Raw genomic sequence first — 7,361 nt, 5'->3', positions numbered from 1 at the left:
CCTAACCGTAACGTGCGACGCGTCCCCTTTCGGCGTCGGGGCCGTCCTCAGCCACACCCTCGCCGATGGAAAAGAAGCACCCATCGCTTTCTTTTCAAGGACTCTCTCAAAACCGGAAAGGAATTACAGCCAGCTAGACAAAGAGGCCCTGGCAATCGTCACAGCCGTAAAGAAGTTCCACGAGTACCTTTACAGCAGGACTTTTTCCATCATCACAGACCACAAACCGCTGCTCGGAATCCTGGCGGGGGACAGAGCCACCCCGAACATCCTATCCCCTACAATTACCGGCTGGACCATCGCCCCGGTAAGTCAATCCCGCATGCAGATGCATTAAGCCGCACACCGCTGCCCGACCTGGACCCTGACCCAGCACCCACCATGTCCACCCTGAGCATAGAGACTTTACCCAATCTCCCCCTAACCGTGTCAGACATTGCCCTGGCAACAAATAAAGACAAACGTCTGGCGCGGGTTCTAAGATGGGTGGAGAAAGGGTGGCCGGAAAAGGACGATGATGAGCAATTCAGAACCTTCCGGAGCCGCCAAACAGAACTCTTCACACAAAAGGGCTGTTTACTGTGGGGGGACAGAGTCATAATCCCGGAAAAACTACAGAAAAGAGTCTTGGACATGCTGCACGAAGGGCACCCTGGCATCGTTAGAACAAAAGCCCTGGCCAGAAGTCACACCTGGTGGCCAGGGATGGACAAAGAAATCTAAGCCTGGGTGGCATCGTGCAAGCAGTGCCAAGAATCCAGATCAAGCCCCCCCGCCGCCCCAGTCCTAGAATGGGAAACCCCCAGAGGGCCATGGTCCCGGATCCACATAGATTTCGCGGGACCCACCAAAGGACCCACCTTCCTGGTGACGGTAGACGCTTACTCCAACTGGCTGGAGGTAAGCAACATGAGAACAACCACCACAGAAGCCGTCATCAAGGAACTCAGCAAACTATTCGCAACCCACGGCCTCCCAGATGTCATCGTATCAGACAACGGGCCCCAGTTCACTGCACTACCCTTTGAAAGATTCCTAGCAGAATGGGGGATTCGGCACGCGCTGACAGCACCGGCTCACGCAGCGGCGAACGGAAGGGCGGAAAAAATGGTCCAGTTCACGAAAAAGACAATTCAAAAAATCGAAACCGGGGAAATACAGGACAAAATCAACAGGATGCTATTCATACAACACATAACCCCGAACACAACAACGAACAAGAGCCCGGCAGAGCTGCTGATTGGAAGAAAGCTGCGATCACCACTCAACCGCCTGCACCCCACATACAACCCAGAGAAGCCCTCCGACTCCACCAGCAAGCACCGGACGTTCTCACCAGGAGACGCGGTCTATGCGAAAAACTTCACAGGGGACCCACTCTGGATACCGGCAATGATAACCCAGGTAACGGGTCCCCGCTCGTACCGACTACTAACAAACGACGGGCGAGCATGGAAACGACACATCAATAAGCTAAGATCGAGAACCACCGCAAGAAATACAACCGACACGCAAGCACACACAAACAGAGAACCAGAAACAGAGAGGGAACGCCAAAACACCAACCAAGAGGGGAGGGAAAACCCCGAAGAACAAAACAGACAAACCCACCAAAAAAGAAACCAGCAATACTCACCTACCGAAGCACCAGGGAACAACCCACTCGAAGCCTCGCCTGGAAGGAGCAGCCAAGCCAGCTCGACCAGCCAGGGAAGCCCGAGCGGGAGCAGCCAAGCCAGCTCAACCAGCCCGGGAAGTCCAAGCGGGAGCAGCGAAGCCAGCAACTCGACCAGCCCGGGTAGACCAGGAGGGAGCCGCGGCGAGAGGCCTGACTCACCCTTCCAGGCGGTTCCATCGACGAGGCGGAGAGCGACACGGATCCCGACCGAACCGGCCAGCAGCCACGAAACAACTAATCTGCGCAGGTTCAGTAGGCAAGTACGGAGCCCCGCCTACTTACGGGACTACGTTACGTAGGACTGAACCAAGAGGGGAGGGGTGTTCTGTATGGACATTAACATTCTTGAAATCCTGCAGTCCTGATTGGACAAGCGCACAGCAACCAGATTGGTCGAGCGCGTGGCACTGATTGGCCATTCGGAATCGACCGCGATTGGCCGAGCCAATCGCAGGCAATTCGAACGGCTGTCATTGGCCGCGGCGCCCGGCGCTAGTTCCATATAAGCCGCCGCATACCCAGCCGGCGGCAGATTTTAAAACCTAAATAAAAAGAGCTAAAACCAGTCACCGCCTCGCGTCTTTTGTGATCGTATCGGCCGATACGACAAACTCCTACCCTAAAAATGACGCTATAGAGCACTGCACACCCGAGCAACTGGACACAAGGACAGTTTTTTCCCAAACGCCATCAAATAATTATCTGCTAAACAAATAATTCCCATAACATTGTCCAACTATTTACTAAGTCTTCATTACTATCATTATTAATCTTCTCATCACTCCTATCACCCATCCCCTCCCACTTGTGACTGTATGACTATAACTTTGTCGCTTGTATCCTTACAGTTTATATTGACTGTTTCCTAGTATGATTTGATTGCCTATTTGTACCCTATGACTATATTAAGTGTTGTACCTTATGATTCATGACCAATGTATCTTTTCTTTTTATGTTCACTGAGAGCATATGCACAAGACAAATTCCTTGTGTGTCTCATCACACTTGGCCAATTAAGAATTCCTTCCTTCCTTCCTTCCTTCCTTCCTTCCTTCTTCCTTCCTTCCTTCCATGCTATAGTGGTCCCTATTTTTTGTAGCACCTTATTTATTGGTATCTTACTAGTAGCAATTTTGAATCCCTAGGAAACAATTATGTCAAAGAAAAGAAAAACTGACTCTGAGTGCAAGATCTTCAAAGAACAGTGGTCTTACGATTACTTTTTCATGCAGTACAAGGAAAGAGCTGTTTGTCTAATATGCCAGGATTTAGTGGCTGTGTTCAAGGAATACAATTTGTGCCAACACCATGAGACTTGACATAAAGACAAATATGATTGTTTGGTTGGACAAGCGAGAAAAGACAAAATATTAAAACTGAAAAGTGGATTGACAACTCAGCAAAATGCTTTTGTGAAGTAGAAACAGGTAAATATGTCATCACTGCGAGCAAGTTTTCAATTTGCCAAGCTAATAGCACACTTTGGCAGACCATTTGTAGAGGGAGAATTTGTTAAAGAATGCCTTCTTTCTGTTGCCAAAGAGATGTGTCCAGAGAAGGCTGAGTTATTTAGTACAGTGAGTCTTTCAGTACCTAAAATTACAAGAAGGAGTGAAGAAATGGGGGGCAAGTTGCATCAGCATTTGCTAAACTCCACAAAAAAACATCGCTATTTTTCGTTGGCACTCAATAAAAGTAATGATGTTCGTGATTCTGCACAACTTCTAATTTTCATTAGTGGGCAAATGATTGTTTTGAAGTCACAGAGGAGCTTGGTACACTGAAAAGCATCAAAGGAAAAACAACAGGAGAGGATACAGCGGGTTGTGCATCAGTTACGCCCTTTCCTGGACCAACAGTCCCTACTCACAGTCACTCATGCCCTTGTCACTTCCCGTCTTGATTATTGCAACACGTTCTACATGGGGTTGCCCTTGAAGAACATCCAGGAGCTCCAGTTGGTGCAAAATGCAGCTGCCCGCATGGTTTTGTGCAGACCCCAGTGTGCACATGATTCACCTCTCCTGCGGGAGCTGCATTGGTTGCTGATTTGCTGCTGGGTGCAATTCAAGGTGCTGGTTGTCACCTTTAAAGCCCTTCATGGTTGGGACCAGGTTATCTGAGGGAATGTCTCTTGCTGGTCACATCTACCCAACCCATTAGAGTGGGGAGGCAGGGAATGTTGCGGGTCCCATCCCCGAGGGAGAGACACCTGGTGGGACCCAGAAGAAGGGCCTTCTTCGTGGTGGCTCCCTCTCTCTGGAATATCATTCCCCAAAGATTAGAATGGCCCCCATTCTAGCACTCTTCTGGAAGGCACTGAAGACCTGTTTCTGCCAGCGGGCCTGGGGAACCCAGAGCGGGATGGAGCCATCAAATGGCTTGTATGATCTGCTGTCATTGAGGTGGAGGGTGGGTGTTGGGGGGTGATTTTTTATTTTTTCCAGATTTTGTTCTTTGTACTTTATTAATTTATTTGATTCTTTTTGATGGTTTTTAATTTTTTAATTTTTTACTTTAAATAGTTTTACATTGTGTAAGCCGCCTTGAGTTGCCATGGGCAAATAGGCGGCAATATAAATTCAATAAGTAAATAAATATCTTTGAAAAGGTTTCTCAAACTGTGAATGATTCGGAGCTGGACTGATCTAAACTAGCCAGTGTGACAACTGATGGTGCTACTAGCATGGTGGGATGTATGAAAGGAGTGGTTGCACACATTATCAAAGAGGTAGACAAAGTTCACATCTAATAGCCATACACTGCCTCATCCACCAACAAGCACTGTGCTGTAAGTCACTGAAGTGGGACTCTGTCATGAAAGTTGTGGTGTCTTGTGTTAACTTCATTAGGGTACACACACTAAACCCAGACCGTTTCAGGAATTTTCTGCCAACTCCCTACGACTCAAAAGCTGTTGGCTGAAAAACCAACAGTTACATTCCCAAACAAAAAGTGTGTGGATTCACTGCAGTGGTGGGATTCAATTTTTTTTACTACTGGTTCTGTGGGCGTGGCTCGGTTGGTGTGGCTTGGTGGGCATGGCAGGGGAAGGATACTGTAAAATCTCCATTCCCACCCCACTCCAGGGGAAGGATAGTGTAAAATCCCATTCCCTCTCCACCCCACTAACCTGCTTTCCAGCTCCGCTCCTGTGCAGGGCAACGAAAGAAGATCCAGCCAATCAGCTGGGACGCACGAGGCAGAGAATAGATGGGGGCAGGGCCAGCCAGAGATGGTATTTGCCGGTTTTCCAAACTGCTCAAATTTTCCGCTATCAGTTCTCCAGAACTGGTCAGAACCTGCTGAATACCACCTCTGATTCACTGGAAATGTTGCAAAGGGAATTTCAAATTAGATTTAAAGAGCTTCATATACATGAACAGGACACACAGTTTTTCTGGAACACATTTTCTGTTGACATTAAAATTGTTGAGCCAATTTACCAAATGGAACTGGCCGAACTACAGATTTGTGACTTTCTGAAAGACGCATTCAAGTCAAGCAGCCTTGCTAATTTCTGTGCATCTGTCCCGTCTGAGACGTATCTTAAATTCAGGAACCATGCACTCAAAATCGTAACCATCTTTGGCAGCAGCTATATCTGTGAGTAGACTTTTTTTGAATGAAACAACCGAAATCTCCAACCAGATCCAGACTAACTGATGAACACTTACATCACTTGAATGCGGAACTGGACACTTGAAAAATATGGAACCGGACATTGACTTTCTCATCAACCAAAAACAGGCTTACACTTCCCATAGAATTACTGTTATATTTATGATGGTTAAAATTGTTCTTCATTTTAAATATTGTATAATTTCATGTTTTTTTGCACTACAAATAAAGGTATATGCAGTGTGCATAGGAATTTGTTCATGTTTTTTTCAAACTATCACCCCCCGTCCACCCAACAGTCTGAGGCACCATTATCCCTCCTTAATGCATCATTGGAGGCTGGGGGTGTGTGGTGTGTTGATTCTTGCCTTCTTCCGCCCACTTCCAATGTCCCCCAATGCCCACCTTGGGAATTTAATTAGTCTTAATTGGTAGTTATCAGCCTGGTTTATTGTGTGGTCATCTGAAACATATCAGGAATTATTTTGAAGGAAATCCTGTTTGCTTTATTCTTTTTTTAATGGCCTATTTTAAGGAGCCTGAAGCTGCTGTTGCAATGAAAGGCAAGTGGCATGAAAGCTTGCACCCTTTTTCCCGTCGGGGAGGTGGTGGGGTGGTCTTACTAAATAAATAGATGCCTTGGTTCAGCAAGTACAGCTTAGGAAGGACAAAGACAAAATGGACTGCTAAATTGGCCATGCCCACCCAGTCACATGACCACCTAGCCATGCCCACCCAGCAGTCCATCCCCCCAACAGTCTGAGGGACCATGAATTGGCCCCCTGTTTAAAAAGTTTGAGGACCCCTGGTATAAGATATCTTTTTGTAATGTTTGATATTGTGCAGTTATCTAATTTTGACGCAGTGGTGTCACAACAGAGGCATATAAAAGTTGGGCCTATACCCTAACATGACCTCAGAGCAGTCATACTTCGTTCCATTTTGTTGAGGAGATCCTATGCTGCTCCTTGCATGAACCATTCAACTGCTTTCAGAGATTAGAGATAAATGCATATACTGTACAGGTAGTCCCTGACTTACAACAGTTCATTTAATGACCATTCAAAGTAACAACGGCATTAAGAAATGTGACTCATAACCATTTTTCACACTTGCAGCCTCCTGTTGCAGCATCCCCATAGTCATATTATTTATTGTCTGCATCCAGCTTGAGTATCCAAATAAAAGTCCAGGATCATTTACTTTTCTGAAAAACTTACTGGTTTATTGACTGCAAAACATTGGAAGGCTGAATGAAGTAAAACTACGAGTTTCTCAGACCCCAGTACATAGTATTTATCAATTTCCCCAGACCAACCCGCCAGGTTTCCATGTAGACCAAGTGAATAAGTGTCTGTTGTTATGGGAACTATCTGTCGCACTTGCACACCTGCTAAATCCTTCTTGAAAATTTCCAGTTTCTCACAAACTTCAGTGGAGCTCGTTTTCTCTAATTTACTCTTGTAACCAACACCTCCCCCTCACTTCCTCTCATGATAAGTTGAAACCATGAGACAGGAGACACAAAGATGCTAATGTTTCATTCTTTACATTTACATTCAGATGCTTGACAACTGGTTCATATTTACGACGGTTGCAGTGGCAGGGGGCTTATGTGACCATCTTTTGCAACCTTCTGATGAGCAGTTAATGGGGAAGCCAGATTCACTTAACAACTGTGTTACTAATTTAACAACTTCAGGGATTCACTTAACAAATATGATAATAAAAGTTGTAAATGGGACAAAACACACTTAACAAATTTCACACTTAGCAACATAAATTCGGGGCTCAATTGTGGTCATAAGTTAAGGACTATCTGTATACAGGTAAAACTCAAAAAATTAGAATATTGTGCAACAGTTCATTTATTTCAGTAATGCAACTTAAAAGGTGAAACTAATATATGAAATAGACTCATTACATGCAAAGCAAGATAGTTCAAGCCGCGATGTGTCATAATTGTGACGATGATGGCTTATACCTCATGAAAATCCCAAATCCACAATCTCAGAAAATTAGAATATTACATGCAATCAATAAAACAAGGATTGTACATAGA

This window comes from Pseudonaja textilis, chromosome 8, assembly GCF_049901715.1.
Source record: "Pseudonaja textilis isolate UNSWEBS1 chromosome 8, rPseTex1.2, whole genome shotgun sequence".
NCBI classification, from domain to species: Eukaryota; Metazoa; Chordata; class Lepidosauria; order Squamata; family Elapidae; genus Pseudonaja; species Pseudonaja textilis.
This window is presented reverse-complemented; position numbering follows the sequence as displayed.